The sequence below is a fragment of the Triticum urartu genome, chromosome 6A, assembly GCF_056163025.1.
Source record: "Triticum urartu cultivar PI428250 chromosome 6A, HENAU_Tu73, whole genome shotgun sequence".
Taxonomy (NCBI): domain Eukaryota; kingdom Viridiplantae; phylum Streptophyta; class Magnoliopsida; order Poales; family Poaceae; genus Triticum; species Triticum urartu.
In genome coordinates this window covers 141584418-141610376 of record NC_141878.1, presented here as the reverse complement: position 1 = coordinate 141610376, position 25959 = coordinate 141584418, and the positions used below count along the sequence as shown (strand labels likewise).

At 50.2% G+C, this 25959-nt stretch overlaps 1 long non-coding RNA gene across 1 annotated transcript; it reads left to right on the top strand.

The window, feature by feature from the left end:
* Window positions 1-232: 232 nt before the first annotated feature.
* On the top strand, window positions 233-24388 carry LOC147964495 (uncharacterized). The gene is made up of 3 exons (XR_015607647.1): window positions 233-845; window positions 1793-7829; window positions 11723-24388. It is a non-coding gene; the product is annotated as an uncharacterized LOC147964495 (long non-coding RNA).
* The last annotated feature ends 1571 nt before the right edge of the window (window positions 24389-25959 follow it).

Here is a 25959-nt window from a genome sequence, read left to right as displayed (position 1 = left end):
TTGATTCAAAACCATTTCAAATTCAATTTTAAAATAAAGTCAAATAACTTATTTCTCCAAACAGTAAAACAAAAATGTTCACTGGGTTGAAAATATTCCCTAACTAATTTTTATGAGTGATTCAACATCATCTGAGATAGCTAACTTTCCCTGGGAATTAAAGCAGTTCCAAATCGGCATTTTTAAATGCTTTTCCATTTGTGAAAAATCTAAATCAATTCAAACTCCTCCCAAACTTTTTGTGGCAGGTGCCAAATATTGTAATGTATTTATTTAGACAAGTCCCACATTTTAAAGAACTCCTTTTGGCAGCTCAAATATTGCATAGCAATCTTTTTATGTAAACAGAAAAGAATAAGAACGAATGGCACTGTCCGGCTGGGCTTCGATGTAAATAGTGTGTGGCCCAGCCCACGAACACCTCATCTTCTACCCCCTGTTCATTGTGGATGCGCTGGACACAGTAGGCTCGTCCGTGGTGTGGATGGCCACGCGGCGGCCATCCCGCGGCTCCCCTCGATGGATGAGATCCACCCGAGCGCCCGGATGAACCCTAGCTTCTCTTTCACCGCCTCTTCTCGTCCCTCTCCTCCCCACAGCTCAGACCCGCCGCCGTCGTTGCCTTGGACTGCCTCCTCGCCGCGCTCCTCGTCGACCCCGCGCCCTAATAGGACGTCCAGTAACCTCCTCGATCTCGTCTCCTTCAACGACGCTACTGGATCGAGCGGAGCAACCCCTGTACGTGTCGCCATCGTCGGTCTTCTTCGCTGGCCGCCGCACACCATCACCGATCCCGTCGCCCTCTGCTGCTCCCGTCCCTCGCCGAGCCTTCCTTGTGCTCCTAGGTGAGCCTCTCCTTCGATTCCCCCTATTTTCCCCTTCGAACCACCGTCGTAGGCCGCCGTCACCGCCGTGCCCGATGCCGTCGGAGCTCGCGCTCACTGCTCCGTTGCCCGCGTTCCCGCGCGCCTCTGGTCGCGCCCTTGGCCACCCGCGCCCGCGCCCACGCGCGCCCTCGCAGCCACCCGCGCGGGCTTCGCGGCTACTGCCTCTGCACCGATGCTGCTGCTTCCCGTGCGCTCGCCCATTGCCATGCCGCCGCTCAGCTGCTGCCGTTGTCGCCTTCTGCCGCTGCTGCGCTCTGTTGCTTAGCTTTTGTCGTTGCTGCTATTGCTTACTGCTGCCGCTGCCGTGCACTACTTGCTGCTGCTAATGGCCACGGCGGCCAGGCTGTGTGCGTGGGTGTGCACAGCCACACTGGCCGGCCGTGCAAATTGTAGATTTTGGACTAATTGATAGTACTAGTTAGTTTAGTTGCTTCACTATGACATGTGTGCCCCATTTGATTAAGTTAAGTTTTTTTAGATTAGATATAGCTTTATGACATGTGGGCCACCACCTCTCCTTTTCACCTGTCATTTTGACTTGGTCAACTCGTTTTAAAACAAAACCAGTAATTCTATAATATTGTTTAAACCTTGAAAATTAAAATTAAATAATCTGTATCTCGGATGAAAAAGTTTTATACATGAAAGTTGCTCAGAACGACGAGACGAATCCGAACACGCGGTCCGTTCGTCTGCCACACGTCCCGAGCATAGCAAACCTGCAACCTTTCCCCTCCGGTTCATCTGTCTGACACACGTCCGAAACCGGGAAAACTTTCCCGGATGTTTCCCCCTTCGTCAGTATCGCCTAGTGCCGCGTTAGAACACCTGTAGCACCGCTTATTGTCTTGTTATGCATATGTTTGCGTGTATTTACTATTTCTTCCCCCTCTTCTCTTTGGTAGACCCCGAGACCGCTGCTGATGCCCCTGTGATCGGCTACGTCGACGACGACCCTTCCTTGCCAGAGCAACCAGGCAAGCCCCCCCCCTTTGATCATCCCGATATCGCCCATTCCATTCTCTCATGCTTGCATTAGATTTTGCTACTATTATTGTTTGCTCCTATTCTGATGCATAGCCTGCCTTTGTATCTGCTGGTGTACCTTACCTGCTTATCCTAAACTGCTTAGTATAGGTTGGTTAGTGATACATCAGTGACCCCCACCATGTCCCTGTTGCCCCTGCTTCATCATCGAAGACCCGATCAACGGGATCGAAGACCAGGCCCCGACACCGCACATCACCCCCTAGTTGTATGACTCTGCAGAGTTACCATCGAGTGCCGAGGATGGAACCTCTTACATCACTCCTGATGAGATCTCCCTAGTGTAGCTATACGGTCGAGGTCATCGAGGGTGATTTCCTCCTTAACCACTTCCATTACGACTCTGTCGTGCAACCCATCAAATGTGAACCTCGAGGGTGGATCCTCTTACGTTCACCTTGATGACAACATCGAGTGGAATTCACCAGGGCTGATTCCTCGGGTTTTCCCCCTTGGTGTTAGACACACAGTTACTATGGTTACTATGACTTTGCACTGAGCCATGTTACTAAAGACGGGTTGGCCCTGAGGGGTACCCGCGCGAGCTTAATAGCGAGTGATCTGGAGTCGGGTTGACCTGGAAGGTGCCCGCGAGATACTTACGAGGCGTGGCTGGGCATTCTTAGCCCTTGCTGCAAGTACTCGAGACGGGGCGACGGGGTCACATCGATCGTGAGTCTCTGCTCGTTACCGCGCGTTACTAATCCACTACGATTTGGATATTTGATCCGAGGGGCCTCTGGCCTGATAGCACTAACCATCACGTGGGCATAGTATGGGCGTTCTGCGTCGTATACATCAGCTGAAGCTTAATAGACGTCAGCGACTGAGCGGCGCGCGCCGGGTTGGACTAGTAAGCACCTACCTTGTTGAAGGAGGTAGTTAAGTCTACTCACCGGCCGTGTACGCAACGTGCAGGAGTTCCCCGGGAGATGGCCCATGACCCCTGGGGGCATAGGTTTAGTCCGGCGTGCTGGCCTCTCTATTAAGCCTAGGTCGGGTTGCGGCGTATTGTTTGGCCGAGGCCGGGCATGACCCAGGAAAGTGTGTCCGGCCGGAGTTAATCGAGCGTGGTGGGTAAGTTGGTGCATCCCTGCAGGGAAGAAAACATCTATCGATAACCTGTCCTACGGTAACGGACACTTGGAGTTGTATCCCGATCGATACAACTAGAACTGGATACTTGTGATGAGAAATGGATTGTGATGAGACTTGGATATGAGATGATAACTGGATAGTATGGCTCTGGGATTGCTTTCTCGCAGGGAGTCGAGAAAGGATCTCCGGCCGAGGTTGATAACACTTCTACTACTTTACTTTACTTTATACGACACCACAGAAGACTAGTGCTACCCCCGAGGGTGCCTACTACTACGTGACGGCCGCTGACGACTTGGAGTAGTTAGGAGGCTCCCAGGCAGGAGGCCTTGCCTTTTCGATCGTTGTTGCTTTTGTGCTAGCCTTTTTAAGAAAAACTTGTTTAACTTATGTCTGTACTCAGATATTGTTGCTTCCGTTGACTCTTGTATTTTCGAGCTTATGTATTCGAGCCCTAGAGGCCCCTGGCTTGTAATATAAAGCTTGTATTATTTTAATTTGTGTCTAGAGTTGTGTTGTGATATCTTCCCGTGAGTCCTTGATCTTGATCATACACATTTACGTGTATGATTAGTGTACGGTCAAATCGGGGGCGTCACAAGTTGGTATCAGAGCCGACTGCCTGTAGTTAGCCCCCTCTCCAACTCCTTGGCCGAAGTTGAGTCTAGTCGTCCAAAACTATTTTACAAACTTGGTTGTGTGGCTTACGGCCCATGTCGCCATTGGGTGGTATTAGGATCTTTTATTCCCCGTCTTTACTCTGGGATTCTGATCTCTCCTCTATTCGGGTTAAATGATTTTGCTAACTCTGACTCTAGGATCTCGTAACCACTTCCACCCGGAGAGCCCCTTCATTCCAGATGATCGCCTTCTTCACCAGAAGACTTCGTAATACTCTCCGATGTTTCCCCGAAACCCTTGTGCCCTTCGCCATTGCAATTCCATATCACCGATAAATCCCTCTGGATAACTACATACACCTGTCGTTCATATTGTCATCCCCAGTTGATCTTGTTATTACAAGATGCCTTGTAATACTTTCAAGTATTTCGAGAATCCATTGTGCCTGCTGCGTTGCAGCTCCTTTTCCGCCTGAAAACGTGTATGAATAATTCCTCACAATTCTCGGGGATTCGTTCATCCCCAATTGTTTAGGTATTTCACAAAAGTCTTCGAGATACCATACGATCTTCCGAAAATCCTCAGCAACCTATTGTTGTTGAAAATTCTTGTTTGCTTGCATTATGGTTAATTCCATATTTCTAGCACCTTCTTGTTTGATCCAATATGTCGCGAATGCTCGTAATCCTCTAGCATTCATCCTTCCGGCTCAGAAGTCACTCCAAACATGAGCTTGTTCTTGTCAAATCAAACCTTGATTGATTGTCGTTCTGTATCGATTCAACTCAATTATCTTTTGATCAGAGCATCTGCTTCAGATCTTCTGATTTGAAAATCGTAATTCCTTTGTATTCAAGCTTTGAAGTTATCCAATTATATCTATAACCCGATGCCTTTGCATTCTTTCTTCTTCTGGGTGAGTAACGATACTCACATCAGATCTTTTATGGACCGCCATATCCTTAGTTGGATTATTATCCGACAGTGTCCTTCATAATTAATCACCTTGTGAGTTCTTTCTCCGATACATAATGCCTTTGGTAAATTGTATCCTCTCCTTTTGTCAACCATGCTCTATTTCGAGGTTGTGTTAGTTACTCTTGAAGCTTGTGGTATATGTTTCTAAGATACCCCGATTAGTTGAACCTATGCCTTCCCTAATCCGTGTGAATTCAAAAGAGATGTGAGTCTTACTCTTCTGGTACTTCGCCAGATAAATCTTCTGCACTACAATTTCTTCGAAAACGAGGAGTGAATGAAAGGTTATGCATTGAAGAAGTGGGAGTCGACCTTGAACCTTTGTGTTCATGCCCATGGACCCGATGTAGAACTTATCATGGAAATTGCTCGTAAAAATAATTACCCCTTGTTATAAGTTCATCTGGTATCGGTGAATTGATCCTTCGCAACAGTGGTTCCGACCATGATCGTTCTTCTTTGGTCCCATTTCTTGGACAAGTTAAATCACTTGTCTTCTGCAGGTCAATACGCCTGCCCAACCTCTATTATGACCTACCATCGAGTATTACCCCTGGTATCTCGAGGATATCATGCCATTGCACCAAATCTTATGAACTTTTGATGAACACTACCTTTCCCTGTCATTATCACTTCATGGGTTCTGGGTTGTTTGTCAACCGATCACACTGATAAGTGAATTGATTCCGCACTCCGATTCAATAACTCTAAGTAAATTTCGTTGCTTACGAGTTTAATAATCCTTCAAGTCAATCCTAGCCTAATCGGCTATATCATTATAATGCTAAATTTTAACTGTACTACCTGGTCCTTCTTCCCGAAGCACAATTTTCCATGATGAGCTAAGCTTACGTTGATCTTCCTTGTCATATCATTTCGCCTTGAACAACAAGCTTGATTTCAAGTTTGTGTCATACCAATGGTTCCAATAACCTTTCGCTTCATCATTCCTTTGACTTGATGTCATCACCGATCGATTACATCTTCATGAAGTCTCTCAACAAATGTGGCGTGATTATCACCAACATTCCGATGCTCCTCTAGGATATCAATCAAATTCATGATGAGAAATACCATCTGTGCCCCTCGATGATTTGGGCTATCATCGACAACATTCTTGCCTCCCCCCCAACACGATTTTGATCATATCATTTTGGCATTACATCCTTTTGACCTGTCGATGGATTGCTGCTGAACCCATCGGCCACATCCTCATCTTTCAATGATGAAATTATACGAACTATTCTAGCAGTTACCGCGGGATCCTTTGTGAATTCAAAAGTCTGACTTTTACCTGATGACCATGTCAATGATATCCCGAAGCATGTCTGTGGTACTCTGATCGTCAACAAAAACATTGGGAGCACACTGCGAAATGTTTCTTGATCGATTATCCATACCCTATTGTATGGGTAATATCATGATTCTTTCCTCGCCCCCTTTATCTAAATTCTTTTGAACTTGCTGTCATATCATGTATATCCTGCTCCGCTTCCCCTTTGGAAGGATATACTCCCAATTCTTGTGTGAAACACATTTTCCTTTCCATTGGTCTGTTAAGTTTGATAGACACATTTTCCTTTCCGTTGGTTTGATTAACCTCTCTTATAAATTTTATGATCTAAGCAGTAATAAATCCCTGCTTAAGTAAGCACCTCGGTGTACAACTCTGTCAGTAAGACCCTATTACTATTGTTGATGACATTCCGGTAACCACCGATGGACGAGAACTTTGCCTATTGGTCCGCCTCGTCTTACGAGCAGGAAAAATGGTTCTCTTTGTTCCACGCCCTTGGTACCAAACTTTGTTGCCAACATAACTGACAAGCTATCCTCTGACCTGCTTTGCTATCATGACCATTCAAGATGTTAGCGCGCTTTTAACCCACATGGTGGGCCCATAACCCACAGTTCCACAGGATCAAAACCTGACTCTCCTGTACATCCTTCATTCTGAAGTATCCTTTGCACTTGCCTTTGTATGTAATACACGAGCTAACTTCCTCACCATGTTTCATTTCGGTACCAGAGGCAACATTCTTCTTCTTTGCTCTGAACCCCTTCACCACCTATTTTAGGCATCAGCTGGATGCCTACCTGGTTGCAACTTGTTGAATCTCCGTATAGCACTCTTGATACATCCCGGTGCTTCTAAAAATCTCCTTCCTTGAGATAACTACCGGATGCTGATCCTTTCAGACATTCATCCTTATAGCTTCTCCCTTACTCCACCTCTTAAATCTCGGGACGAGATTTCTTGTAGTGGAGGAGATTTGTAACGCCCGGATAATCAACTACAGTAATCCCCTACTAATGATGCCAAGTCATCACTATTACTGTTGCTAATCTCACTTTGATTCAAAACCATTTCAAATTCAATTTTAAAATAAAGTCAAATAACTTATTTCTCCAAACAGTAAAACAAAAATGTTCACTGGGTTGCAAATATTCCCTAACTAATTGTCATGAGTGATTCAACATCATCTGAGATAGCTAAATTTCCCTGGGAATTAAAGCAGTTCCAAATCGGCATTTTTAAATGCTTTTCCATTTGTGAAAAATCTAAATCAATTCAAACTCCTCCCAAACTTTTTGTGGTAGGTGCCACATATTGTAATGTATTTATTTGGACAAGTCCCACATTTTACAGAACTCCTTTTGGCAGCTCAAATATTGCATAGCAATCTTTTTATGTAAACAAAAAAGAATAAGAACGAATGGCACTGTCCGGCTGGGCTTCGATGTAAATAGTGTGTGGCCCAGCCCACGAACACCGCATCTTCTACCCCCTGTTCATTGTGGACGCGCTGGACACAGTAGGCTCGTCCGTGGTGTGGATGGCCACGCGGCGGCCATCCCGCGGGCCCCCTCGATGGATGAGATCCACCCGAGCGCCCGGATGAACCCTAGCTTCTCTTTCACCGCCTCTTCTCGTCCCTCTCCTCCCCACAGCTCAGACCCGCCACCGTCGTTGCCTTGGACTGCCTCCTCGCCGCGCTCCTCGTCGACCCCGCGCCCTAATAGGACGTCCAGTAACCTCCTCGACCTCGTCTCCTTCAACGACGCTACTGGATCGAGCGGAGCAACCCCTGTACGTGTCGCCATCGTCAGTCTTCTTCGCCAGCCGCCGCACACCATCACCGATCCCGTCGCCCTCTGCTGCTCCCGTCCCCCGCCGAGCCTTCCTTGTGCTCCTAGGTGAGCCTCTCCTTCGATTCCCCCTATTTTGACCTTCGAACCACCGTTGTAGGCTGCCGTCACCGCCGTGCCCGATGCCGTCGGAGCTCGCGCTCACTGCTCCGCTGTCCGTGTTCCCGCGCGCCTCTGGTCGCGCCCTTGGCCGCCCACGCGCGCCCTCGCAGCCACCCGCGCGGGCTTCGCGGCTGCTGCCTCTGCACCGCTGCTGCTGCTTCCCGTGCGCTCGCCCATTGCCATGCCGCCGCTGAGCTGCTGCCGTTGTCGCCTTTTGCCGCCGCTGCGCTCTGCTGCTTAGCTTTTGTCGCTGCTGCTATTGCTTACTGCTGCCGCTGCCGTGCACTACTTGCTGCTGCTAATGGCCACGGCGGCCAGGTTGTGTGCGTGGGTGTGCACAGCTGTAACGCCCTCGATGCGGCTATATCTCCTACGTGTCGAAGCATGTTTTAGAGGCATAACCGCATTGAAAGCAATGTCGCAAGTAAGGTAATCTTCACAACAACCCATGTAAATAGATAATAGGGGAAAAGGTACATAGTTGGCTTACACTCGCCACGTCACACAAATACATGAATAACATTACAATCATCCAATACACTCATGGTCCGACTATGGTACCAAAATAAAAGATCAACCCCAACATGTGACACGGTCCCAGATCGCCCCAACTGGGCACCTCTAGTGATCATCTGGGAAAGACACATAGTAACGACGAGAGTCTTCATCGAACTCCCACTTGAGCTGAAGCGCATCGTCTGGAACGGTATCATCGGTCCCTGCATCTGGTTTGGAAGTAATCTGTGAGTCATGGGGACTCAGCAATCTCGCACCCTCGCGATCAAGACTATTTAAGCTTATAGGTAAGGTAAGGTAATATGTGGAGCTGCAGCAAGCGACTAGCATATATGGTGGCTAACCTGTTCGCAAAAGAGAGCGAGAAGAGAAGGCAAAGCACGGACGAGGAACTATGATCAAGAAGTGATCCTAGAACAACCTACGTCAAACATTACTCCAACACCGTGTTCACTTCCCGGACTCCGCCGAAAAGAGACCATCACGGTTACACACGCGGTTGATTCATTTTAATTAAGTTAAGATTCAAGTTATCTACAACCGGACATTAACAAATTCCCATATGCCCATAACCGCGGGAACGGCTTTCGAAAGTTCCAATCCCTGCAGGGGAGTCCCAACTTAGCCCATCACAAGATCTCACGGTCAACGAAGGATATTCCTTCTCCCGAGACATTCCGATCAGACTCGGCATCCCAGTTTTACAAGACATCCTCGACAATGGTAAAACAAGTCCAGCAACACCGCCCGAATGTGCCGACAAATCCCGATAGGAGCTGCACATATCTCGTTCTCAGGGCACACTCAGATGAGACATCCTACAAGTAAAACCAACCCTCAAGTTGCCTCGAGGTGGCCCCACAGTCTACTCGGTCGGACCAACACTCAGAGGAGCACTGGCCCAGGGGGGTTTAAATAAAGATGACCCTTGGGCTCCGGAAACCCAAGGGGAAAAGAGGCTAGGTGGCAAATGATAAAACCAAGGTTGGGCATTGCTGGAGGAGGTTTATTCAAGGCGAACTGTCAAGGGGTTCCCATTATAACCCAACCGCGTAAGGAACGCAAAATCCGGGAACATAACACCGATATGACGGAAACTAGGGCGGCAAGAGTGGAACAAAACACTAGGCAAAAGGCCGAGCCTTCCACCCTTTACCAAGTATATAGATGCATTAATATAACAAGACAATATGGTGATATCCCAACAATAAACAATGTTCCAACAAGGAACGATCTCCAAACTTCACCTGCAACTAGCAACACTATAAGAGGGGCTGAGCAAAGCGGTAACATAGCCAATCAATGGTTTGCTAGGACATGGTGGGTTAGAGGTTTGACACGGCAATTTGGGAGGCATGATAAGCAAGTGGTAGGCATCGTAGCATAGGCATAGCAAAAGAGCGAGCATCTAGCAAGCAAAGATAGAAGTGATTTCGAGGGTATGATCATCTTGCCTGCAAAGTTGTCAGAGTTGACTTGATCCTCATAAGCAAACTCAACGGGCTCCTCATTAGCGAACTCGTCTCCCGGCTCTACCCAAACAAGACAAACAAGCGAAAGGAACACAATCAACCACGTGCAATGCTCGAACAACATGATGCAAACATGGTATGCTATGCGGGATGCGATATGTGATGCATATGCGAGATTTGACAAGGAATGATTGAACCTGGCCTCAAATTGGAGCTACGAATGCGGAGTTATGGCATGCGGAAAAATGCTAAAAAATACTAAAGCGGAGGCAAAAGTCAACCCGATCCAGATCTCAGATCTAGGGTTCCTGTAGCTGCGCGGAACCCGAGGATGGACGGAATCGTCGAGGTCGCTGGAGTGGCTCGCCGGAACAGGGACGCGGTGGAGGAAGGAGAGGTCGGAGCAGCGCGGCGGACGGTGGAGCTTGCCGGCGTCGACGTCGAGGCGGCGCCGACGTCGGGCGGTGAAGGCGCGGCGGCCTCGGGACGTCGGCGGTGGTCGGCGCCGGTGGAGGGCGGCGGCCGGCGATGGCGGCGCCGGGCGGAGTGCGGGCGGCGCGCCGCTTTGGACCGGGGGGGGGGGGGGGGCGGCTGCGGGCCGCGCGGGCCTCGGCGGCGGCGGCCGGTGCGGTGCCACGTGGCAGCGTGTGAATGGGCGCGAGGGGCGGCGGCGGCTTTGTCCGGCAGCGGCGGACGTGTCCGGCCGCGCGGAGAGGAGTGTGGCTAGGGTTAGGGTGTGAATGGACCCGGAATTTGGAATGAGGGGTCTATATATAGAGGTAGGAGGAGCTAGGAGACTCCAAATGAGGTGCGGTTTTCGGCCACGCGATCGTGATCGAACGCTCTAGATGACGGAAGGGTCTTTGTTGGGTTTTGGGGCCAAATTGGAAGGGTGTTGGGCTGCAACACAAACGAGGCCTTCTCGGTCCCTCGGTTAACCGTTGGAGTATCAAACGAAGTCCAAATGGCACGAAACTTGACAGGCGGTCTACCGGTAGTAAACCAAGGCCGCATGGCAAGTCTCGGTCCAATCCGGAAATGTTTAACCCCCACACACGAAAAGAGGTAGAAAGGACCACCGGAGGAGATAGGAGTGCCGGAATGCAAAACGGACAACGGGGAAAATGCTCGGATGCGTGAAACGAACACGTATGCAAATGCAATGCACATGATGACATGATATGAGATGCAAGACAAAGCAACAACACACGGAGACAAAAGCCTGAACCCGAGGAAAATAAAATAACTTAGCGCTGGAAACGACAAGAGTTGGGATACATATAAGGTAAATTACATCCGGGGTGTTACAACAGCTACACTGGCCGGCCGCGCAAATTAGATTTTGGACTAATTGATAGTACTAGTTAGTTTAGTTGCTTCACTATGACATGTGTGCCCCATTTGATTAAGTTAAGTTTTTTTAGATTAGATATAGCTTTATGACATGTGGGCCACCACCTCTCCTTTTCACCAGTCATTTTGACTTGGTCAACTCGTTTTAAGACAAAACCAGTAATTCTATAATATTGTTTAAACCTTGAAAATTAAAATTAAATAATCCGTATCTCGGATGAAAAAGTTTTATACATGAAAGTTGCTCGGAACGACGAGACAAATCCGAACACGTAGTCCGTTCGTCCGCCACACGTCCCGAGCATAGCAAACCCGCAACCTTTCCCCTCTGGTTCGTCTGTTTGACAGACGTCCGAAACCGGGAAAACTTTCCCGGATGTTTCCCCCTTCGTCAGTATCGCCTAGTGCCACGTTAGAACACTTGTAGCATCGCTTATTGTCTTGTTATGCATATGTTTGCATGTATTTACTGTTTCTTCCCCCTCTTCTCTCCGGTAGACCCCGAGACCGCTGCTGATGCCCCTGTGATCGGCTACGTCGACGACGACCCATCCTTCCCAGAGCAACCAGGCAAGCCCCCCCCCTTTGATCATCCCGATATCGCCCATTCCATTCTCTCATGCTTGCATTATATTTTGCTACTGTTATTGTTTGCTCCTATTCTGATGCATAGCCTGCCTTTGTATCTGCTGTTGTACCTTACCTGCTTATCCTAAATTGCTTAGTATAGGTTGGTTAGTGATACATCAGTGACCCCCACCTTGTCCCTGTTGCCCCTGCTTCATCATCGAAGACCCGATCAACGGGATCGAAGACCAGGCCCCGACACCGCACATCACCCCCCTAGTTGTACGACTCTGCAGAGTTACCATCGAGTGCCGAGGGTGGAACCTCTTACATCACTCCTGATGAGATCTCCGTAGTGTAGCTATACGGTCGAGGTCATCGAGGGTGATTTCCTCCTTAACCACTTCCGTTACGACTCTGTCGTGCATCAAATGTGAACCTCGAGGGTGGATCCTCTTACGTTCACCTTGATGACAACATCGAGTGGAATTCACCGGGGGTGATTCCTCGGGTTTTCCCCCTTGGTGTTAGACATATAGTTACTATGGTTACTATGACTTTGCACTGAGCCATGTTACTAAAGACGGGTTGACCCTGAGGGGTACCCGCGAGAGCTTAATAGCGAGTGATGTGGAGTCGGGTTGACCTGGAAGGTGCCCGCGAGATACTTACGAGGCGTGGCCGGGCATTCTTAGCCCTTGCCGCAAGTACTCGAGACGGGGCGACGGGGTCACATCGATCGTGAGTCTCTGCTCGTTACCGCGCGTTCCTAATCCACTACGATTTGGATATTTGATCCGAGGGGCCTCTGGCCTGATAGCACTAACCATCACATGGGCATAGTATGGGCGTTCTGCGTCGTATACATCAGCCGAAGCTTAATAGACGTCAGCGACTGAGCGGCGCGCGCCGGTTGGACTGGTAAGCACCTACCTTGTTGAAGGAGGTAGTTAGGTCTACTCACCGGCCGCGTACGCAACGTGCAGGAGTTCCCGGGGAGATGGCCCATGACCCCTGGGGGCATAGGTTTAGTCCGGCGTGCTGGCCTCTCTATTAAGCCTAGGTCGGGTTGCGGAGTATTGTTTGGCCGAGGCCGGGTGTCGGTGTCAAAACCGGCGGATCTCGGGTAGGGGGTCCCGAACTGTGCGTCTAGGTCGGATGGTAACAGGAGGCAGGGGACACGATGTTTTACCCAGATTCGGGCCCTCTTGATGGAGGTAAAACCCTACGTCTTGCTTGATTGATATTGATGATATGGGTAGTACAAGAGTAGATCTACCACGAGACCAGAGAGGCTAAACCCTAGAAGCTAGCCTATGGTATGATTGTTGTTCGTCCTACGGACTAAAACTCTCCGGTTTATATAGACATCGGAGAGGGCTAGGGTTACACAGAGTCGGTTACAATGGTAGGAGATCTACATATCCGTATCGCCAAGCTTGCCTTCCACGCCAAGGAAAGTCCCTCCCGGACACGGGACGAAGTCTTCAATCTTGTATCTTCATAGTCCAGGAGTCCGGCCGAAGGTATAGTCTGGCCATCCGGACACCCCCTAATCCAGGACTCCCTTAGTAGCCCCTGAACCAGGCTTCAATGACGACGAGTCCGGCGCGCAGATTGTTCGGCATTGCAAGGCGGGTTCCTCCTCCAAGTACTTCATAGAAGATTCTGAACACAAAGGTAGTGTCCGGCTTTGCAAAATAAGTTTCCACATATTGCCATAGAGAGAATAATATTTACACAAACCTAATCTGCTGACGTATTCCGTGGCGTGACATCACACCACGGCCAAGTCTTTATTCGAATCGTTTTATCGTCCCACCTCAGTGCGTTTAGCGAGGCGGTTTCCTTGGCACGTCTTGTTAAAGCAGAGATCGTGTCCCCTTATTCCGGGATTCTCATCAATACGGGTGTGGGTAACCCAACCGCGCCATTGACTACGGCGCTTGGGAGATAAGCGAGTTTTACCAGGCTGGTGGGGGCGCATAGTCGCGTCCGCCCATATAAGGGGATAAGGATCTACCTTTTCATCCACGCCTTCTTTCTCCTTTTCCTATCCATTTCCGCGCACTCGAGCTCCAGCGCCCAAGTCCGCATACCCCACCTCAACCTTCTCCAGCCATGTCCGGAGCGGGAGGCAAGTGGATGGTCTCCTCCATCACAGAGGGACACATCAAAAGACTGAGGAAGGCCGGATACTTGTCTAACGACATTGCGCACCGGCTTCCCGAAGAGGGGCAGCTCATCCCCACCCCTAGGCCCCATGAGAGGGTGGTGTTCCTCCCCCATTTCCTCCGCGGACTGGGCTTCCCTCTCCACCCATTTGTCCGGGGGCTCATGTTCTACTATGGCCTGGATTTCCATGATCTGGCCCCGAACATTGTCCTCAATATCTCGGTGTTTATCGTCGTGTGCGAGGCTTTCTTCTGCATCCGCCCCCATTTCGGCCTATGGCTCAAGACTTTCAATGTCAAGCCGAAGGTGGTGCGCGATACTCAGGCAGAATGCGGAGGCGCCATGGTGGGCAAGATGCCCAACGTCCTATGGCCCGAGGGCTCCTTCGTGGAGTCCCTAAAGGGGTGGCAATCGGGGTGGTTTTACATCACCGAGCCGAGCGACCCTGAATGGGTCGCAGCCCTCGAGTTCTGATCCGGACCCCCTACGCGGCTCACCTCCTGGAAAGAGACGGGCCTGTCGTGGGGTAAAGAAGGAGAGCTGACCGGACTCCAAACATGCGTCCAAACCGTGGTGGACAAGAAGCTCAAACTTGTCAACGTAGTCCAGGTTATGCTCATCCGCCGGATCCTCCCGTGTCAACAACGGGCTTTCAACCTATGGGAGTTTGACCTGGCGCAGCACCGAACTCTAAGCAGGCTCTTCGACACAACATACGAAGATGCCTGGAAGGTGCTTTTCAAGGGCGCCGAGGCCCCCGCATCCGCTACCGAGGATCGCGGATTCAGCACGCAGCGTCGCGCTCGTGCGGTAAGCTGTTTTTACCTTTTACAGGGTATTAGTTTTTCATAGTTTGACTCCATGCGGGATCTTAAGCTCCCTTACCTTTGACAGGATTGGCAGGAGACGTCCGGACAGATCAACTGTCCGGCTCCTTTGCCCGAAGGCCCAGCGGACGCTCGCTTGGCGAAGCTGCTGGTTCCGGCTCCCTATGTGGTGCCGGAGAAGAAGGCCAAGAAGAAGGCCACGGGGACTCGGAAGAGTGCCCGGCGCCTGGGGGTGTCGGATTCATCATCCGACGACTCCAAGACGCACTCCTCCTATGAAGACGAGGAGGAGGAAGAAGAGACCTCTCCCCCTCCAGCGGGGGGAGAGAAGAAAAGGAAGGCCGCCCCAACTGGGGAGGCCGAAGGGTCCAAGAAGGGGAAAACCCTTCCTCCGGACGGCTCCACCAACACCGACGACGGCGAAGAGGAGTGGCCGCACAGGGCCAAGCCCCTGGCGAGATTGTAGGTGTCCGGATACCAGAGTGATTCATAGTATTCTTCCATTGCACGGCTTTTCCTTATGTCGAACATGTTTATGTAGTCCACCCAAAGACCGGCTCGACGTGTCGTCGAGCGGTTCCCTAGATTCGTCGGATGTGAATTCGCTTCCGACGGCTTCCTCCCCCACCCTACGGACGGCGCCGAGGTGGCATCCCAACAGGTTCCAAGCCAGGAGGAGGTGGTCCTGGAGGCGCCACAAGGCAACCTCCCGGACTCCAGGCGTAAAGGGGATAGAACCCCCAAGGGCTCCAAGTCCGGCCTTGAGCCAGACACCGCGCCGGAACCTTCAACGGTTCCAGACTCCGGTAGGCAGCCTCCTTCCAAGAGGAGCAAGCCTATCGAGCCGGTGACCTCCGTCCAACCGGAGGCACCGGACAATTTGCTGGAGACGCTTAACGGCGCCTCCATCGACGAGGAGCACCGCACTATTATGAGTGTGGTGATCCAAAAGGTTCGGTCTGCCAAGAGCGGACTGACTGAAGCCTGTGCCAGCCTTCTAACAGGCTTTGAGATAAGTAAAGAATATGTAAAAATATTACCGCATAGACAGTAGCCCCTGATGCTCTGTTCGGCGTTTGGAAAGAAAAGCCGAATAGAGGATCTAATAATCGCAGGAGTCTAACATAATCAAGTCAATGTGTGTATGCAGGCTTCGCTGCTGGCCTCCGCTGCACTGACTGCGGAGGTGGATACGCTGAAGCAGAACCTCGCGCGGTCCGAGAACGAGCTCGGCCATGCCAAGAGGCAACTCGAGGAGAAGGAAGGTAAGTAATACCTTGCGCAATTATATAGAGAAGATGTGGTTGCAAAAGATGACAGGATCAACGTGCTATTATAGGGGCCACGGCCGAGGTGGCAACCCTTAAGCAAGCGCTGTCCGAGGCCGAAAACAGGGCGGCCACGGAGCGCATGGAGAGAGAGAAGCAGGAGACGCGGGTGGAGGAGGTGCAGAAAGAGCTCCAGGCTCTCGTGAAAAAACACGAGAGTTTGGAGCTTGACTCAAAGACGCAAGCGTCCGAGCTTGCGGCAGCCCTCAAAAGCGCGAAGTCTGCCAAGGCCGAAGCCCAGAAAGCCCTCAAAGAAATTGACGCGATGAAGAAGATAGCGGCGGGTAAGGCATTCATTATGCAAAGCAAGCACGTGAAAGTGAATTACTTGTTACTTACCCGAGTCCGGAGCTCTCCAGGAGCATTCGCAGATTTGCCCCGCAGTGCGTCTGATGCCGCCGCCTACTACCGAGCCGAGGAGGGGAGCTCGACGGAGAAGGTGTTCTGGTCTCAGTATGCTGAGGTCGGACACCTGGTGCCTTTGAGCGACCAGCTGAAGCAGATGGTCGAGCTCCACAAGGTTGCCGAACAGGCCATAAAGGGCCTCATAGTTCGGCTGTGGCCTGGAGAGGCTATGCCTGGGAGCTACTTCGGGCTGGTGAGGCGGCTGGTGGATGCCTGTCCATGGCTTGAAGTAATCAAGCGCTCCGTCTGCATCGAAGGTGCCCGTAGGGCGCTTGCCCGTGCTAAAGTGCACTGGGGCAAGATGGATGCGGAGAAGCCGGTGAAGGACGGGCCGCCACCGGGCAAGGAGCATCGCGTCCCGGAAGCGTATTATGAGGCTTCCTGAAGGGTGCCCGCCTTATAGCGGATGAATGCTCCAAAGATGTAATTTTTGAGTAAACTCGCATTTGTGATCATGTACGCTGAAAACTTGTTCATATGCGCTAAGCAACGCTTTTGAATTTAAAATATTACCTTCTGTGCGGCCATTTATCAAATTTGAGAGATGGCGAGTCGTCGGCTTCTGCCCCCATGCCACGAGTGCTGGGGTGTTCGGGATAAACATGAGCGCTCTTTTTCCCATTCTTGGGTCCTTCGAGGGAGGCGCTCAACACAACGAACAAGGCAATCGGACTATAATGCTTGAACACTCTCACTTAGCCATAGAATTCTATAATTTTAAATTTTGGCGAAGCCCCTAGTGCTCGGAAGACCGAGTTCGGGGCGCTATCCACGCCTAGGCCGGATAAAGCCGACTCCTCGCTCTAAGCGACATAAGTCTTTAGGGACTCGAAAACCTCTCGAACAGCGACCAGCTCTCGCCTCATCATGACGGTCAGTTTTAGCTTTCTCTACTGAGGTGCTTAGCCCAGCTCAACTGGGGCACAATCGCAGTAGTTCTCCTAGTGCTACCTTAGCCGATATAACGGAACGTAAGGTATCAAAACATAGGAGCCGGGCAAACCCAACATTTGACCCAAGACATGATTCGGAGCCGATGCATATAATGCTATAAGTTCGGGGTGCCGCACTTGTGAAAGTGTTCGGACTTCTCACACCATGTTGTGGGGTACTTAAGCCCCTGGCGTATTGGCCGTACCAAAGTGTACGGGTGTAACATGTCATTAATGAACATATATTCGTAAAAAAGAGGTAATGCAATAATAGACGGAAGCTATGCATTGTTTATTTAAAAAAGCTGCGATCAAAGCAGAACGATACAAATAGTGCGATAAGCAAAAGATGGGACTATCAAATATGTCATTTCCAGAGGTGAGCTGCGGAATGTTATGTGAAACAGGTATACTGCTCGTTATAGAGACCACCTTAGAGTTCCGTAGTGCGGCGTAGCTTTCTGCTTCCCTGGTTGTATCGTTTGTGCGGCAATTGTACTGCCGGACAAGCCTTCCGAAGAATGGAGTCCTGAAAATAAGAGAAAATTAAGAAATCGGCAGCCCCTAGTGCGGTTTAAGCCACGTTTCGGGCGTGCCGTGATGGTGCCCCTCCCCCTGTGCCCATGGTATTTCTAGAGCGTAGTTATGTACGCGCAACACTGGTTTCGCAAGTTCGCGAGGGCCGGGGTAGGGGCTGCATTGCTACGCTTGCTCGGAACGTGCCAAGCGGTCTTGTTGTAGGTTACTCCGGGCGCGCTTGACGGTGTCCGGACGTTTAATGGCCGGACTGGAGAATTGCCTTGAGAGGCTGCTTTGTATTTCCGCTGCGATAGCCACCGTATGATCCTCCGTTCGGAGAGAGCGTTCGGTGTTTCCATTGACCGTGATGACGCCTCGAGGGCCTGACATCTTGAGCTTGAGGTATGCGTAGTGCGGCACCGCATTGAACTTGGCAAATGCGGTTCGCCCGAGCAGTGCGTGATAGCCACTGCGGAACGGGACTATGTCGAAGATTAACTCCTTGCTTCGGAAATTATCCAGAGATCCGAAGACCATTTCAAGTGTAACTGAGCCTGTACAGTTGGCTTCTACACCTGGTATGATGCCTTTAAAGGTCGTGCTGGTGGGTTTAATCCTCGAGGGATCGATGCCCATTTTCCGCACTGTATCCTAATAAAGCAGGTTCAGGCTGCTGCCGCCGTCCATAAGGACTCTAGTGAGGTGAAATCCGTCAATAATTGGGTCTAGAACCAATGTGGCGAATCTGCCATGACGGATGCTAGTGGGGTGGTCCCTTCGATCAAAAGTGATCGGGCAGGAAGACCATGGGTTGAACTTTGGGACGACTGGCTCCATCGCGTATACGTCCCTTAGCACACGCTTCCGCTCCCTCTTGGGGACGTGGGTTGCGTATATTATGTTCACCGTCCACACTTGTGGGGGAAAACCTTTCTGTCCACTGTTGTTCGGCGGCTGGGGCTCCTCCTCGTCGTCGCTATGCAGCCCCTTGTCTCTTCTTTCGGCATTTAACTTGCCTGCCTGCTTGAACACCCAACAATCCCTGTTGGTGTGATTGGCTGGTTTTTCGGGGGTGCCATGTATCTGGCATGAGCGGTCGAGTATTCGGTCCAAACTGGACGGGCCCGGAGTGTTTCTTTTGAATGGCTTTTTCCACTGACCGGGTTTAGAGCCTTTGAATCCGGCATTAACTGCCGTATCCTCAGTATTGTCGCCATTAATGCGGCGTTTTTGCTTGTTGCGACGCGACCTGCCATTGCTGTCCCTGGTATCCGAATTACCATGGCTCTTGGTCATGTTATTGCTGCGAGCTAGCCAGCTGTCTTCTCCCGCGCAAAAGCGGGTCATAAGTGTTGTGAGGGCTGCCATAGATTTCGGCTTTTCCTGTCTTAGGTGCCGTGCAAGCCACTCGTCGCGAATGTTATGCTTGAAGGCTGCTAGGGCCTCTGCGTCCGGACAGTCGACGATTTGATTTTTCTTGGTTAGGAACCGTGTCCAGAATTGTCTGGCCGATTCCTTTGGCTGCTGAATTATGTGGCTTAGGTCATCGGCGTCTGGTGGTCGCACATAAGTGCCCTGGAAATTGTCGAGGAATGCGGCTTCCAGGTCCTCCCAACAACCAATTGATTCTGCTGGCAAGCTGTTGAGCCAATGCCGAGCTGGTCCTTTAAGCTTGAGTGGGAGGTATTTGATGGCGTGTAGGTCATCACCGCGGGCCATGTGGATATGAAGGAGATAGTCCTCGATCCATACCGCAGGATCTGTTGTGCCATCGTATGATTCGATGTTCACGGGTTTGAAACCCTCGGGAATTTGATGATCCATTACTTCATCTGTGAAGCATAGTGGGTGTGCGGCGCCTCTGTATTGGACTACATCACGACGCAGCTCAAACGAGTTTTGTCTACTGTGTTCAGCCCGGCCGGATTTACTGTATCCGGCGTGACGAGTACCGTCTCGTGCCGTGGGGCGCCCACGTGATCCGTAGATCGATCTTGTTTGCCTTGCCTTATCCTCCAATATATCTCGCAGGTCTGGCGCATTTTCCCATGCCTTGGTAGTTTTTGAGCGACGCCGGGGTGCGGCTTGAGTGGAGGGCCGAGAGGCCTCTTTGTCGCGGCCACGGGGTGGCCGGTCGGCCGCATCATGCGCTGGTGATGTAGGTTTAGGTGCTTCCTCCTCTAATTGGGGTAGCAACCTGCGCTTTGGGTAGCTCTTGGAGGGGCGTTGTGACGCCCCAAGACCGGAGCTTCCGATGCCTTCCAGGGTTTCCGGGTTCGTTGTGTGTTTTGTTTGGTTCGTTGCATTCATCATTGCATCATGTGCATTGCATCATGTCATCATGCCATCATCGCATAAATCTTTTGCAACTCAAATAAATAAACCGCATGGATTTTCAGTCCATTTAAACCAAGGGAATTCACATGGTGATTCTCTTTATAACATATCCTCTCGATATTTAGAGAGCTATAGTAAATATTCCAATTATTTGGATTTACCGCAAACACACTTGCAAAAATCCCAATGCCTTTTGTTATTTCAACTCTTGGCCTCTATCTTTGCCGCATGTCCTTTTCGTCATTTTCCGGAGCTCCCCTAATTTCTCAACATTTTTGGGCACTTCGAAAAACCTGTCCTAGTTCAAACCTTTTGATTTAAATTCAAATGAAATTGAATTTAATCTTTCAAACTTGACCTTTTCTATTTTTCTCGGGCCGTGCACATTTTCACGAGTTCGTGAAAATTATCCCCATGCCCAGAGTCCTCCCCTACCTTCTCTTTCTTTTCTTTCTCTTTTTCTGTTTTATTTTAAATGGAAAAAGATGGGAAAGAGTGAGAGAAAGCGGAGAGCCCAACTGGGCCTCCCTAGGCCTAGTCGCGCCCTTGCCTACCTCCTAGGCCATCCACACCTGGGCCACCCATCTCCCGCACCAGGCCCAGTCGCTCCGGCCCATCCTTAACCCTAGGCCAGCCGAACATCTCCCTCGAACCCCTCCTCCTCCTCCTCCTTCGTTACTCCCTCCCGCGCCGCCAGGAGAGGAGCGCTCGCGCCCGAGTCAATCTCTCCCTCGATCCCCCCTCGTCCTTCATGCCCTATCGCTGCTCCCAGCGCCGGAGACCCCTCCGACCGTGCCAACCCCGCCGCCAAGCGCCGCCTCCAGCAGCCTCCTCCCCTCATGTTCCTGCCTTGCCCCGCCATGGATGCCGCAAGACCTCGCCGCTGCCTCCCCGTCTCCGGCCATGGCGCCCGCGCCGGCGACCCGACCTGCCAGTGCCGCCGCCCTCCTTCATCGCGCCCTCGCCTCCCTCTTCCTCCGTTCGGGCCAACGCCGCCGCCACCGGATCAGGCTGCGCTTCGCCGGGGTCCTCCCCTGCCGCCAGACCGGCCCTGCAGGAGCTTCTTGTCCCTCGCCGTCCGATGCTGCTCCGCCCTGCCGCCTCTTGCCGAGCTACCTGTCACCTGCGTCGTCTACGTGCTGCTTCCCTGCTGCCTTTTTGTTGTCATTGCCAAGGCCACTGAATCCAGGGATGCAAGACCGCCTCCGTGGAATTTCACCAAGTACACCACCGACAAGACCAAACGGATGCTCGAACGAGTACCGAACGAAACGCCACGACCTACGAGAACGACTTCGTGGACCGACGAGTACCACGACGACCGTTGTTCGCCAAGTACACCTTCGGATGGCCAAGTTCCTCTTCAAATGTACGACTACACGGTGTTGTGCCAAGTACCACGATGCCCGGAGCCCTCGGACCGTCAAGTTTCACTTCCGCCGACTAGCATGACTACCGTCGCAAAAACGAGACCGTCAAGACCCGACCGACAAGTACCCCGACGACCCTGAACATCTACGATTGTGTACGACTACCGCCGCCATGCTTTTCGACAAGACGTCGTGAGCCTCTACTTCCACTACCGCTCCGATGATCGCCGATGAACGATAGGACGACTACTTCGACTACCGTCGCGTGAACCACTACTTCCCTCTACGTCCGGAGAACGTCTACTTCCACTACACCGCATCGAACTTGAACCCCTGCGATAACACACGCGTCGAAGGTATAACCTCGAGACGGCGTCCGTAAATGAATGCTTGCGATGTTTGAGATGCTCGCGTTTGCACCGTGCCTGACATGTTTTCTTGCATGTTCCCCGTTGCCATACCGTTGTCTCGTGGGACACCCGGAATCCGGGAGCGCCCCACCATCTTTTGCACGCATCCGCACACTTCTCCTTTGCATCGGTATCTCAATCGAGTTACCGGAACCGGAACGCTGCCGTGGCACCGTTTCGTTATCGTTGCCGTGGCACCCCTTTCCTTTCTACCACGGTGACAAATGCTTCATAATGCTCTTGTCAACTTTTAATAAAAATTGCATAAACTTGTTCATGTCATCCGCATCATGATAACAACTTCAAGAATGTTTAAAGTGTTGTTTGCATTAAATTACTAATGCATATGGGGATTTACCGGGTTTGCTGTTTGTTATATCCGGCCCCATTTAAATTGTTTAGATGGTATAGTTTTGTTATGTTTCACCTCTTGACATGCTTAACAACATTTAATATTGTTGGGTACATAAACGAGATCGAACTAAATAACTTGAATGTGGTGTTTCATCAATATGTAACGGAGTTGCATGTTGAGCTCCACTTAATTTGTAGGATTGTTTGTGCATTTTGCCATGCCATGTTTCATTAAACCGGACATGCATCATACTTGGTTGTGCATCATGTCATGCTTATGTGGTGGTTGTTTACTATGTTGTTTGCTTCTTTCCGGTGTTGCTTCTTCGGGTTGGTTCCGATAACGTCGCGTTTGTGAGGACCCGTTCGACTACATCTGTTTGTCTTCATCATGGACTCGTTCTTCTTCCTTGCGGGATTTCAGGCAAGATGACCATACCCTCGAAATCACTTCTATCTTTGCTTGCTAGTTGCTCGCTCTTTTGCTATGGCTATGCTGCGATACCTACAACTTGCTTATCATGCCTCCCATATTGTTGAACCAAGCCTCTAACCCACCTTGTCCTAGCAAACCGTTGTTTGGCTATGTTACCGCTTTTCTCAGCCCCTCTTATAGCATTGTTAGTTGCAGGTGAAGATTGGAGCTTGTTCCATGTTGGAACATGGATATTTTATTGGGATATCACAATATCTCTTATTTAATTAATGCATCTATATACTTGGTAAAGGGTGGAAGGCTCGGCCTTATGCCTGGTGTTTTGTTCCACTCTTGCCGCCCTAGTTTCCGTCATATCGGTGTTATGTTCCCGGATTTTGCGTTCCTTACGCGGTTGGGTTATAATGGGAACCCCTTGACAGTTCGCCTTGAATAAAACTCCTCCAGCAAGGCCCAACTTTGGTTTTACCATTCGCCACCTAGCCTTTTCTTTCCCATGGGTAGGCCTGCCCAAGGGTCATCTTTATTAAACCCCCAGGCCAGTGCTCCTCTGAGTGTTGGTCCAACCCAGAGCACCGTGCGGGGCCGCCCCTTGGCAACTTGGGTTACGTTGGCTCCCGTACGCTTAGCTTATCCGGTGTGCCCTGAGAACGAGATATGTGCAGCTCCTATCGGGATTTGTCGGCACAGCGGGTGGTCTTGCTGGACTTGTTTTACCATTGGCGAGGATGTCTTGTAACCAGGATTGCGAGTCTGATCGGGTCTTCCCACTAGAAGGAATATCCTTCGTTGACCGTGAGAGCTTGTGATGGGCTAAGTTGGGACACCCCTGCAGGGTTATGAACTTTCGAAAGCCGTGCCCGCGGTTATGGGCAGATGGGAATTTGTTAATGTCTGGTTGTAGAAAAACCTGAAGTTGACCTTAATTAAAATACATCAACCGCGTGTGTAACCGTGATGGTCTCTTCTCGGCGGAGTCCGGGGAGTGAACACGGTGTTGGAGTAATGCTTGACGTAGGTTGTTCTAGGATCACTTCTTGATCATAGTTGTTTGACCGTGCTTTGCCTTCTCTTCTCGCTCTCATTTGCGTATGTTTAGCCACCATATATGCTAGTCGCTTGGTGCAGCTCCACCTCATACCTTTTACCCTTCCCATAAGCTTAAATAGTCTTGATTGCGAGGGTGTGAGATTGCTGAGTCCCCGTGACTCACAGATACTTCAAAACCAGCTTGCAGGTGCCGTTGAACCGTGCAGATGACGCAACCAAGCTCAAGGAGGAGCTCGATGAAGATCTTGTCCTTCATGTTGTTTCATTTCCAGTTGATCATTAGTGGAGCCCAGTCGGGACGATCGGGGATCTGTGTAGCATTTGGGGTAGTCTTCTTTTATTTTGGTTCCGTAGTCGGACCCTGATTGTATCTGGTTGATGTAATGCTTTATTCATGTAATTGTGTGAAGTGGCGATTGTAAGCCAACTATGTATCTCTTTCCCTTATGTATTACATGGGTTGTGTGAAGATTACCTCACTTGCGACATTGCTTTCAATGCGGTTATGCCTCTAAGTCGTGCTTCGACACGTGGGAGATATAGCCGCATCGAGGGCGTTACAAGTTGGTATCAGAGCCTTCCCCGACCTTAGCAGCCCCCACTGCTTGATCGAATTAGCGGACGAGTTGAGTCTAGAAAAATGTTTCGAGTCATTTAGGAATTATATATCGGAGAGTTTAGGAATTCTTTCTCCCAGTCCCTTTATCGCTTTGGTAAGGTATCCTGACGTAGAGTTTTGACTCTTCTCTTCTCAAATTTCACTATTTTTTTAGGATCACGCAGGTATCTTGGAATCGTTCCGATGGTTTTGTGACGAGAACATTGTTCTTGGTGCCTCCTGACATTTAGGGTTGTGGCAGTGTCCCGGGGAGTTGAGCTCCGAGGTGTTGTCGTCACAATTTTATCGTTGCAGTTCTGGAATACCTGAGTTTAGTTTCGCCGACATCGAAAATCTCTTTTATGCAGTTGTTGGTGAGATAACCTCGACGCCACCCAGTACTGGGGCGGGAGTTCGGGAGTATTGCCATAACTTGTATAACGGATGCTTTTTGAAGGTTGAGGTAGACAATTTCCGAAGGTTTCTTGGTTATGTGTTGAAGGATGGATACAGCTGGATGTAGGATTTGCTAGTTTTGGGTGAGATATTATGCTTCCCCTGTATCCCCAACACCTGATTGCATAACCAGAAAATTTCGGGAGTTTATAAGTGGGAATTCAAGTAGCTCTTAGGATATCTTTCCGACAGATGTATGATATGAAATTGGGGTTCGACGTCTAGTGGTCCGCCTATCCACGGTTGGTTTTACAGTGGTCTCGTTGTGTCTTAAAGAGTCCTTGGCTATGCCGACTTGGGGACGCTTCGTATGTCATGTGCACTGCCTTGTACATGATGGTGCTGTACGATCAAGCCCGTTAGGCCCCACCACGAAAACTTCGGACGAAATCTCAATCATATGTTTGTTCTGGCTTATTCTGCAAGCTAATCCTTTGTTTTGTTTTGAGTTGTGGTATTCGAGTGGCTTCGAAGTCAAATGTTGATTCCATACCTTTCCTAAGCGGTGTTCTCATACTCCTATGTGAATACTAATCCTTCATGATAATCGAGATTGTCATGACAATCATTTTCAACCGACGTGCTCCTCCTCAAGTGGATCCAATCATTTCAACATCCGCAAGATCAACTCAAGTCGTCTCAATGTTGTTTGTTTCATCCATCTCCAAGTTGCCTTTGTTTTTCCCGCCCACCCACCCTTTTTCTTCAAGGATTCAGATTTCTTGATCATGTGTCCATCTTATTTATGTGAAGTCTCTTCATTCTTTTCTTTCAATGTTCGTATCCGGTGATTCTCAAGAAGTTTCTAACAGAGCTTCAAGTTCGTCACTTTTCACTCGTTTTCTCCTCCGGTGGTTTCAATTCAAGTTTTCTGTGTTGATCATATTCTTTTCCTCGTTTCAAATACCCTCTCATGCCGGTGCTCCTCATATTCATTCATTTCTCTCCATTCTATTATTCCGGAGTGTTGA